At 38.1% G+C, this 12,513-nt stretch overlaps 1 protein-coding gene across 5 annotated transcripts in view; it reads left to right on the top strand.

Moving 5' to 3' along the window:
* LOC150100913 (protein NDRG3-like) overlaps positions 1–12,513 on the top strand; it is a 398,002-nt gene that overhangs the window by 113,077 nt on the left and 272,412 nt on the right. The window lies entirely within an intron of this gene.

Here is a 12,513-nt window from a genome sequence, read left to right as displayed (position 1 = left end):
CAGTGTGCATTTGTAAAGACATTACCATACTTTCTGTCAGTGGCACTCAAGCTTGGCATAAATTTCACACGAAGCAAATACAGTAAAAGCAATTGGGAATTATTTTAGTAAGAAAGATGTTCCCCATAAAAAGAAAGTCAATCAGAATTCTAGAAAACACTATCAGCAGGCATTGATGCAAAGTCCATGAAAATTTATAAAATGTCTTTATAAATGGATATAGAGGAAACATCAACACAAGGATTGTTCAAGATAAGCTGTTTCCACAAATTCTCATTACCATACAAAATGTAGAAATGTAGCAATTTATGGCAGCAAAGTCAAAAAAGAGTTCTGCTTACAAACTGAGGTCCATTTTCATTCAAATAACTATGTGTGCAAGCAGAATACACTTGTACTAAAGAAACCCTGCACAAAATGAGACTATGAACATCCTACACAAAGTTTTAAATAAATTGGCAGTGGGGAAAAGCACAATGGTTGTCAATTTAATGGTACAAAATATAAGTGATGCACTTCAGGATGAAAATATTACATACTTTGTCTCATATTGATGATGCTGGATTTCAGGAAATTGATGAGGCTAGGGATTTGGGAGTGATGGTGGGCAGACATTTGAAGTTCAGAGAGTATATTTCAAGAGTTGAAAAAATAGTTCAGAGGATTATTTGGATCACTGACAAGACCAGGAAATGGAAGGGGGGGGGACCCTCTTTATTAGGCTGTGATTTGGTCACCTGGGTTTCTTGGGGATCTGGAGGTGGTGATGGTGGTGGCAGAGCAGATTCAGAGACAAGTGACCAACCCAGTGACAGGTCTGTAGAATGCTTCCTATGAGAATAGATTCAAGGCATGTAGGTTGCAGAGTTTAGGGGACAGGCAGAAGAGAGAGAGAACATGATAGAAACTTATAAGTTACTAAAGAGATTTTATAAAATTGACACAAAAATTTTCATTACATTTTTACAATTGACTTACATGATGAGTAAGGAGAGAGCAAGGATTCATCAAGGAGTGTAATTGGGGGATACTAAGGCAAGTGATGTGAAGTCATTAACCTCTATATGCAAGTTTCCCAGTCCTGAAATTACTTCAGGTGCGAACTTTATTTGCTTACACTTGAATAAAGGATTAAACCAAGAATATAATTTCTTGGCATCTTTAATTTATAGTTTTCACCAAGTGGAAATTTATATTTATATTTTATTTATATACCTTATTTATATATATTTTATTTATATATTTTCCACCAAGTGGAAAAGCTTCCAACATCTATCTCTAATCCAGAATATTTTAATAAGGCTTGACACCTTTTGGCTACTCATATATGGAAATATGACTTCTGCATTACTTCAACCTTGGTATCACCTCTGGGTCTGGCTCCCACTGATGAGACCTCATAACGGTCAAAACTGGTCTGGGTGGTGACCCTTCCCATAATGGAAGGGTCACTAATGTGAAGTCATTAGCCTCTATATACGAGTTGCCCAGTCCTGAAATTACTTCAGGCACAATCTTTGTTTTCTTACACTTGGATAAAGGATTAAACCAATAATATAATTTCTTGACATCTTTAATTTATGGGATGTTCCCTTGTTATATATATCTCCTTTTCCCATCCTATGAAGAATTTATTACACACTAACCCAGTAACAACCCTTGATCAACTTAAAGGTCTCAATCATATCTCCTCTCTTCCTTCTGTTCACAAGGCTTTGCAAACCACATTCCCTCAATCTCTCTTCATATCTCACATCTCAATGACAGTTACTATCTTAGTCAGTCTTCTTTGGACTCCTTTCCAGTATATATACTCATCACCATGAAAACCAGGAAACTAAATCTGTGCACAGTAATCCATACGAGGCCTTATATGCTGAAACTAGTACCCATTTTTCTGCATGTTAAGGTCCTTCACATCATTGCCATAATCTGTTGCAGTGACTTCACAACTTGTCAGTATGACTCTGAACTTCAGGGCCTTGTCTCGTCTCCTCAATTTTTTCCAAGATTTCCCCACCAAGAGTATACTTTACATCCCATTGTTGCCTACCAAATTTCAGAAACTTACACTTTGCAACAATGAACTGACAGTTCTATACTGTTGCCAACTCATATGATCTATTCAAGTCATCTGGTAAGGTCATAACATCTGTTTATTTGATGTTGTGACCTTACCAGATGACTTAAAATCCTTATCACTGTCTCTAGTTTTGCATCATCTGCAAGCATGGCAGACGTGTGCAAGATGAGCTCCAGATCGAGATAAGTATTCTTGGAATAATTAAGTATATATGAGTGTTTGTTTGAGTAAGAGCTGCTGTAAAAGTTCTAGTAGTAAGACTTATACGTTGGTTAGACATAACTGGTAATTAATTTATGGAATTAACAACGCATATGAAGTATTTTAATTAAAGATAACTTTAATGAATCACTTCTATATTTCGGCAATGTCACATTGCCATCTTCAGGAACATAAAGATATGGTATGTGCACTAAGGAACTAACAAAGCAAATGAGGAAGAAAGTAAGAAACTACTTTTGTTCCTAAAGTCCTAATGGTGCCCTCTTGCTGGCTAATTTGGTAGTCTTGGCAGTTGGGCTGAAGTTCTCATAATGAAAGTCTCCCAAATTTGGGGCAGTTTCATGCACCCAAATTTGTTGAGGTTAGGAACGTTTTTTAGAGCTGCTGAAGATTCTTTGAATAATCTTTCGTATTTAAACTTGCTGCGATGGATTATTTTTGTTTTCTTCCAACGAATTTTATGATGGGTATCTAAGGCATGGTCTGCTAACCCAGAGCGGCTGTACTGGTGAAAACGGATGTAGTCTTGGTGTTCTGAAATCCTGATATTTGTTGTTCTGCCTGTTTGGCCAAAGTAGGACAATTTGCAGCTGCAAGGGACCTGGTATACACCAGGTAGGTCTAGGGGAAGTGGTTGGTCTTTGGTAGAGCGGATAAGGGATGCCAACTTTTTATATGGTCTGTAGCAGGAAGTAAGGTCATATTTTTTGAGGATATTAGTTATTTTTTCAGAGGTGCCCTGGATGTAGGGGATAGTGATAGACTTGGTGTAGTCTTTATTGTAGAAGAACTTAGAACTTATTATTAGAACTTATAGAAATTACTTAGAACTATCCACAGACTCCTTAAGAAGGTCACTTCTTGGCCTGTGGAAGTCACCAACAAACTTAAACCTTATAACTCTAGACCCCCTCGATTATATGGACTCCCAAAAATACATAAACAAAATGTGCCATTGCGTCCCATAGTGGATGGCATTGATTCCCCCACATATAAATTAGCCAAAAATTTAGCCAAAACGCTCACACACTACACTGGCAACACACCATCACACATAAAAAACTCAGCCCACTTTAAAGCCAGTATAGAAAACCTCACACTCCAACACACTGACATAATGGTCAGTTTTGACGTCTCCTCCCTATTCACTAATGTCCCACTCAAAGAAACCCTTGAGCTCATCCAAGCCAAGTTTCCTCCCGATATCTCAGCCCTATTTCAGTTCACAATGAACTCAGGCTATTTCGTTTGGCAAGGAAAGTTCTACAAACAGATAGAGGGGACAGCCATGGGTTCACCACTTTCCCCACCCTTGGCCAATTTCTTTATGGAGACATTTGAAGAGAAAGCCTTAAACTCCGCCCCACAAAAACCCACTATTTGGCTTCGTTATGTGGATGATGTGTTTGCTATTTGGCCACATGGCTCAGACACACTCCACTCCTTCCTAACACACTTAAACAACCAACATCCCAGAATCCAGTTCACCTTAGAAAAAGAGGAAAACAACACCCTCCCCTTCCTAGACACTTTAATCACCCGCCAGCTTGATGGATCTTTGGTTTTCTCTGTTTACAGAAAACCCACCCACACTGGCAGATACATTCACCAGCAATCCCCCCCCCTCACAACAATATGGGGTGATAAAAACACTATATAACAGGGCAAAATTAATCTGCTCAGATGACAAGGCCCTGACTATGGAACTAAACCACATCCTCAACACTTTCTTAGCCAATGGCTATAACCCCAAAAAAATCCAAAAAACCAAAAAATACTAAAACCTATAAACCACAACCCCCCTCCACAATAAAGACTACACTAAGTCTATCACTATCCCCTACATCCAGGGCACCTCTGAAAAAATAACTAATATCCTCAAAAAATATGACCTTACTTCCTGTTACAGACCATATAAAAAGTTGGCATCCCTTATCTGCTCTACCAAAGACCAACCACTTCCCCTAGACCTACCTGACACCAAGACTACATCCGTTTTCACCAGTACAGCCGCTCTGGGTTAGCAGACCATGCCTTAGATACCCATCATAAAATTCGTTGGAAGAAAACAAAAATAATCCATCGCAGCAAGTTTAAATACGAAAGATTATTCAAAGAATCTTCAGCAGCTCTAAAAAACGTTCCTAACCTCAACAAATTTGGGTGCATGAAACTGCCCCAAATTTGGGAGACTTTCATTATGAGAACTTCAGCCCAACTGCCAAGACTACCAAATTAGCCAGCAAGAGGGCACCATTAGGACTTTAGGAACAAAAGTAGTTTCTTACTTTCTTCCTCATTTGCTTTGTTAGTTCCTTAGTGCACATACCATATCTTTATGTTCCTGAAGATGGCAATGTGACATTGCCGAAATATAGAAGTGATTCATTAAAGTTATCTTTAATTAAAATACTTCATGTGCATTGTTAATTCCGTAAATTAATTACCAGCTGTAAAAGTTGTGCACTACCATTATTATTAGTGTGGGGGATTTTGTTTAGCTTAAACTTAATTACGAATTCATTGTTATTATTAGACTTTAGAGTGGTAACCGGCAGATTAAACATGGCAGCAGCTTTGTCATTCCATGACTTTAACTTAGACTTCAGTCATTTTGTTAAGTGTGAGGTGTGTTATATGTATTCTTTCGATTACATAAATGATTTGTGGATGTTTAGGGCAGATGGAAGGAGGGTGTATGCGAAGTGTGACCTGAACGAGGAATTGGTGAATGCAAATATGAAATTGATGATAGAAAGTGTTAGTAGCGAGAATGTCGCGGGGATAATGAGTGCACATTCGAAAGAGAGGTGAAAGAATGTTAAAAAAATCAGTAAAAAAGAAAACGAGTGATTTAAAAACTGTAACGGATGTTAATAAGGATGAAAGTGAGGCGAGAGTGGCAGAAGGAAACGAAATTGAGAGAACGAATGAAACTGGAAATGGCGTGATGCAGGAATCGAAAGTGGAAAAAATCGAAAAAATTAATGATAGCGAAAGTCGGACAGATGTTGGACCGAAAGTACGGAGACACAGAAGGATCAATGAGGGTGAAAGTGAGAAGAGGGTGTCGAGAGCTAGAAAATTAGAAAGAATGTGACACGAGATTCGGAAGTTGAATTGGATTGGATGAGGAAAGAGATGAAAAGGATGTGGAATGAAATTAAGAAAATTCGGGGAAAAACTATTAAAACTAATCATGATGGCACGAAACAGTTAACGAAAGATGATCAAGTGATGTCATATGGCGACTCCATTATTAAAGGTGTGCTGGGTGATAGGATGCTCAAGGTATGTTTTCCAGGCAGTAAAATGAGTAGAGTGATTGAGGCATTGGATATGAGGAGGGAGTGAGCAAAGGAGTTGATGGTTTTAATCAGCATGAATGATTTGACAGAGGACAAAGAGCAAGCCAGAATGGATGTCAAGAGGCTACTTAGAAGGATAAAAGAGAATGGTGTGACAGGAAGGGTAGTCAGCATGTTGCCTAGGTATGACTGTGGTGAGATGAGGCAGAGAGCAAGGATTATGAATGGTATGTTAGCTGAAATGTGTGAGGAGATGGGAGTACAGTTTGTTAATATGTGGAATGAGTTTGAAGGAAGAAGTGAACTGTATGGGAGTGATGGACTGCATTTGAGTGGTTATGGTGTGAGTCGCTTGGAGAGACTGCTGCTGGAAGGTAGAGAAGTGAGTAGAGTGAGAGAGAATGAATCAGATCAAGAGGGAAGTGATGTGGAAGAGCAGGAGAGATTGAAGAGGTGGTTGCAGGGAAACGGGGGAGGCTCAGGGTGGACAGGGGTACACAGCGTGAGAAAGGTGGGTGCACCGAGAGGAGGTGAGAGCATGTGTAGACAGAAAAGAAATGGGATGACCTGGGATCAAGAGGAAACAGTTGGAATTGAAAAGGGTTTTAAAATGAATAAGCAGAAAGGGAAATGGCCCCAGTCGAGCATGGAGAGATCACATTGAGTGAGTGGTATAAGTGGAACTATCTGTAGATCCAGAAGTGAGTTGTGTTTGTATACAAATGCTAGAAGTATAAGAAACAAGGCAGATGAAATGGTTACATTAATTGCATCTGTTCACCCGAAGATTGTCAGAATAAATGATACATGGTTGGAAGAGGATGACATCCTGACAGGAATAGAGATGGAAGGGTATGATGTGTTTCGTGAGGATAGAAGGGGTAAAAAGGGAGGGGGGAATGCTATTGATGATAGAGAAAGAGTTATATCCATACAAAGTAGAGATGCAAGAGGGAAATAGTGCCAGTGGTTTTGAGACAATATAGTGTGAGATAGAGGTGAATGGAATCAAATACTTGGTTGGATGTTGTTAGTTATAGACCAGGTAATGTGGATGGTGGTGATAATGAAATGTATAATCAAATTAGTCAAGCAAATAAGAAAAAGGTGGTCATTATGGGTGATTTTTATTATGGCAATATAGACTGGAATGATGAGTAGCAACTGGAAGTAAAGAAAATGAGTTTCTTGAGTTTTTGAGGGATAATTGCCTCAGACAGTATGTAACAGAGGGCATGCGAGGATTGAGGATCTTGGATTTGGTCATCTCATCCGAGGATGTAATTATAAATGAGGTGTCAAATCATCCACCAATTGGTGAGAGTGACCATGAGGTGATTACCTGGGTGGTTGGCAGCAATGTGAGGACCTCTGTGAGAAAAGGGTATATGTGGAACTACAAAGGGGATGATTATGAAGAGCTCAGGAGACAGCTTGCAGGTGTAGCATGGAATGAGGAGTTAGCTGGAAAAGAGATCAATGCAGCTTGGGGGATTTTCAAAAACTATCTAGTAGATGCACTGTCTAAGTGTATTCCAAGGGTGAGAAGGTTAAATAAGGTAGGTGTGAGATGGATGAATAAAGAGATTAAGTATGCGATACAGAGAAAGAGGGCATTGTGGAGGCAGCATAAGAGAAGTGGAAATAACCAATCTCATGAGGTCTACAAAGACCAGGCAAGGAGGATGACTTGGTTGGTGAGGATAGCTAAAGAGAGGTATGAGCAGCAGTTAGCTAATGAAGCCAAAAAGAATCCTAAGGAGTTCTTTCGATATGTAGCCAGCAAAAGAAAGAATAATTATGGAAGGATGACATTGATTGGAGAAAATGGTATAAAGACAGCTGTTGCAGAATGTGTGGTGGAGATACTTAATAAGCAGTTCATAAAGATCTTTCAATCTTGTGAATGTGACTTCATGGAGAGATTAAGAGCAGTTGATGATGGGGAGGAGAGACTGACTGTAAGTGAGCAAGAGGTGTATGGGGAGTTGAGTAAACTAGATGTTAATAAGGCTGTGGGACTTGATAATATATCATCACGTATTCTGAAAGAATGTGCCAGGGAGTTGACACCTGTCTTGACTTATTTGTTTAATACGAGTCTTGCACTCGGTCAAGTCCTAAGGAGTGGAGGGAGGGCAAGATTGTGCCACTTCATAAAGGAGATGATAGAACTCAAGCATCAAACTATAGGCCTATCTGTGTGTCAGGTGTTGTGGTTAAGTTGTTGGAGAAGCTTTTGAGAACTAGGATCCAGAGTTGGGTTGACAACAATGGTATAATCTTTGATGGACAGCATGGATTTGTTAAAGGGAGGTCATGTTTTAGTAATCTACTTACTTATTACAATAAAGTGACTGCTTTCTTGGACAGAGGAGAAGGATACACAGTAATATACTTAGATTTTGCAAAGGCTTTTGATAGAGTACCTCATGATAAATTGATAGTCAAACTAGAGTAGATGGGGGTTGGATATTAGATTAGTGCATTGGATTGGAGAGACTGGCTATCTGATAGGTATCTAACAAGTTGTGTATGGGGGAGCGATATCCAGGAAAAGGAAAGTCACTAGTGGAGTGCCTCAGGGATCAGTTTTGGGGCCATTACTGTTTAACTTGTATATTAATAATATTGGTGAAGATTTGGATGGAAATATTCAGTTGTTTGCAGATGATGCAACGTTGGGATGAACCATGAAGAGTAGTGAAGATGTTGTGGCTTTACAAAAAGACTTGAATAAATTGAATGATTGGGCATTGGGCACGGAAATGGAGATGGGAGTTCAATGTTGCAAAATGTAAGGTTTTAAAATTCGGAAAACAAAGATGGGATGCAGAATTTATGCTTGGTGAGGATATATTGTTGGAGGTGGAAGAAATAAGAGATCTGGGGGGTAATGGTCAATAAGGATATGAAATTTAGGGGACACATAGCCAAAATTGTGAAGACAACACAAAGGCTTCTGGGAATGATGCGGAGGACACTGACATGTAGAGGTAGGGAGATTCTTGTTCCATTGTATAAGGCTTTCATTAGGTCCCACATTGACTATTGTGCCCAGATTTGGTCACCTGGTTTTCAGAAGGATGAAGAGATGTTGGAAAGGGTCCAAAGGCAATTGACTAAGGTAGTTTCTGACCTCTGGAGTGTTGAGTATGAGGAAAGATTGAGAAGGTATATCAGCAAGTTGGTAAGGAGTTGTTGTAGAATCAATGCTGGAGAAGTTCTACAGAAAATAGTGGGATATCGGGGGAGAACCAGAGGTTATCCCTGGAAACTGTATAAGGAGGGTGTGAGTAGGTGAGTGAGGGGAAAGGTTTTTTTCATGCAGAGTTGTGAATAATTGGAATGCCTTGCCTGAGAGTGTGATGTATGCAGGGAGTTTGAATGTGTTCAAGGCACGTTATGACGAGCTGGGTGTGTGTGATAAAAGGACCTCCCAGATGAGTCTTTGACTCCATGTGGTCTTGGGATGACAATAATAATAATAATAATCACTAGTTAAACCTATTCCAATATTATTAATATACAAATTAAATAACAATGGTTCAAGGCAGACCCCTGTGGCACACCACTAGTGACTTTCCTTTTCTTTGATACTGCACACCATACACAACTTGCTGATATACCTGTCTCAGAGCCAGTTGCCTATCCAACTCACTAATTTATCATGCAATCCCATCTAGTTTAGTTACCAAATTTGGCAATCTATCAAAGGCCTTTGCAAAATCAAAATATACTACAGGTATCCCTTGCTTAACGCAGGATTTGATTACTGCAGTGAAAATAATTGCGGCAATCCCTTGATATACGCGGCAAGAGTTTTGATTAACGCTCCTTTAACCTTGAGGAGCTCACAGCTGATCTGACAGATACATGCAAAATGTTTAGTATAAATATTCTTACACATTTCAGTGGATAGCTTGGAGGTTATGTGCATTCATATGTTACAAGTGATATTTTGCACTGTTTTTTTTGCTGTCAGTTTGGTTTAACACATGTTGTGTAAAGGTTTGTGATATTTGACAGTAAATTGTATCTGAAAGATAGATACCGCACCCTCTGATGTCCAGTATAGTATGGTTTTTTTTTTTTTTTTTTTTTTTTTTTATTCTTTGTTCAATAATTTCTAGATTGTAACTGAAAATAAATAAAATAAACCATCATGTATTACTGAAATAGAAAGCCAAAGGCTTATTTATCATACATGTCCTCTAGGAGATGTACTTTACATTATCGAAAATACGGTACTAAGGAAAGTGATCTGGAGCTTACTCCACCTTTACTACGAGTTGCCCATAAGGTTGCTTATGTTTGCCTCCCCGAAACTTTTAGTTTCTATATATTCGGCACAAAACTCTTGTAGTTTCTATATATTCGGCAAGAAACTCTTGTAGTTTCTATATATTCGGCTATGAAATAATGTTGGATTCAATATCCACTTAATTTGTACCATCATGTATTATATTTGCATGTTTTTTCTTTATGTTTTATTGCTTGTTTTGCGAGGTCTGGAGAGTCATTTTGCTTGTTACCGTAGAATTTATGCCAATAAGAAAAAATCTAAAACTGTTCAAACTACTCTCGATATCTTTTTTTCGATAAAAAAATTGCAGTAAATAATGTAGGTACAAGTATTTATTAAACATTTACTTTGCATTTATTTTTTATCTTTCCTAAAAGAGTACCATATAAAACGAATTATTAATACAGTAATCGATCATGGACGAATTGTAATTTTTACCATTGATTATTAGATTTGATTAATGCGATTTTGATATGCACGGTAACATCGAGGGGTTAATTAACTGCGTTAATCGAGGGATACCTGTACTGTATATGCATGTCCCATGTCCAATACATTTGTACCTTGTTATAGTACATAAGCAAGTTGGTAAAACACAACCTCCTTCAACAAACTCATGCTGTGACAAGTGCAAAGAATACCACTGTTAACAACCCACTTTTGTATCCTAGCTTTCACTAACCTCTCCAATACTTTACTACAACTCGAGATATACAGATCGACCTATAATTTGTATAGGTCGATCGTGGAACAATTTTGCCTTTCTTCCACTCCTTTGGGACTTTTGCTGTTACAAGACTCTTGGTAAACATTTGAGCCAAGGCTGATGTTAACTCCTTGGAATATTCCCTTAAGGCACATGGTGATATGTTATCAAGTCTTATTGCCTTATTGACATCCAGCTTACTTGACTTTTTTGCATATCTCTTGTTTGCTCGCCATTAAGTTTTCTCTCATTTCATTCTCAACATTTCAGCTTCTGATTTTCTTTCATTTCATTCTCAACATTTGAGCTTCTGATTTTCTTTCATTTCATTCTCAACATTTGAGCTTCTGATTCAGTGAGCAATTCATCAGGATGAAACATCCTGATGAATCGGTCACTGAATACCTGAACTATGTTCTCTGCAGCCAATCTCCTGTTTTCATCCATTAATATCATCTTGCCATAATCATTCCTTTTTCTACTTGCCACATATCGAAAATCTCCCTAGGGTTTTTCTTGATCTGATTTGTTAATTTTTGCTTGTACTGCGCTTTTGTTGTCCTTACCAACTCAATCACTCTCTTTGCCTGCTCTTTGTATTCTTTGTGCAACTGATTTTTCATTATTCATGTTGTGCTTCCTCCAAAGTGCCTTCTTCCAGACTTCATGCTTAATCCCCTTATTCATTCATTTGAATAAAGGGACTTATTCAGCCTTTTGATCCACAGAATAAGGTAGGTGTCCGTTTCCAAGCATCATTTAATTCTTTTCCACTCAACTCCTCATTCCATGTTATAACTCCAAACTGTCTCCTAAGCTTTACATAATCACCAGCCTTCTAATTCCACATATATCCTTTCCTTACACATCTTCATATCGCTAGCCACAACTCAGGTGATCACTTCATGATCACTCACCAACTGGAGGGAAGCACCAAATCCCACTCACAATCACATCCTCTAATGAAATAATCAGATCTAAAACTCTCACTCCTTGTATGCCTCCCTTTACATATTTGCATAAGTTCAAGCCCGGCTGGTGGCGTGTGCAAAGTGTGCAATATACACAGGTGCCACAGAAGAAAAGGCGCCTAAAAGATGTCAAAAAATATTAGATAAGAGTTTAAATGAACAACGAATGGTACAGACTGGTACATATAATTATGAACGTATGTCGTCTTCTATTCAGGCCCCTTCAGATCTTCTCGGAAACGAATAAATAAATTCTGAAATTGTATCCTGGAACCGATTATATCACTGTAATTTTCGATTAAAATTTACAAAAATATACCTAAAATAGTTCTTTATTTTTTGATGTATTATAAATCAACTTATGATTAATTGTTGAGTTCCGTTTAAAAAAAAAAATTGTATAAGCAGGACTAATCTGTAGGTAACATTATACTGTAAAGCAGTTTTCATTTGTTTTCATTTCCTGTTCGTTTTATTCACACTTTATTAAAAAAAAAAACTTTTTTGGAAAGGTGCCGAACATTAATCGCATACACAAGAAAAATACTAGGCGCTGCCTAAGACATTTGTCTCTCATGAACTCAAACTCATTTTCTTTATTTCCAATTCATAGCATCCTTCACATTTCCTGGGCTATAGCAACATTCAACTAAATATATCTTCCTGTAAACCTCCATCTCATACCACACTGCCTTGAAACTCTTGCTACTATTTCCCTCTTTTATGTTTACCTTATGTGGATATAATTCCCCTGTTATCATTAGTAATACTCCCCATCCCTTCTTGTCCTTCCTATCCTTGCAAAAAAACACCGTAGTCTTCCATTTCTGTTCTGGTCAGGATATCATTTTTATTTAACCATGTTTCACTTATTCCAACAATTTTTGGGTGAATATACTCAGTCAGTGAAACAATTT

Source organism: Typopeltis vanoorti, chromosome 12 (assembly GCF_054136105.1).
Source record: "Typopeltis vanoorti isolate ZY-2024b chromosome 12, IOZ_Tvanoo_1.0, whole genome shotgun sequence".
Taxonomy (NCBI): domain Eukaryota; kingdom Metazoa; phylum Arthropoda; class Arachnida; order Uropygi; family Thelyphonidae; genus Typopeltis; species Typopeltis vanoorti.
This window is presented reverse-complemented; position numbering and strand designations above follow the sequence as displayed.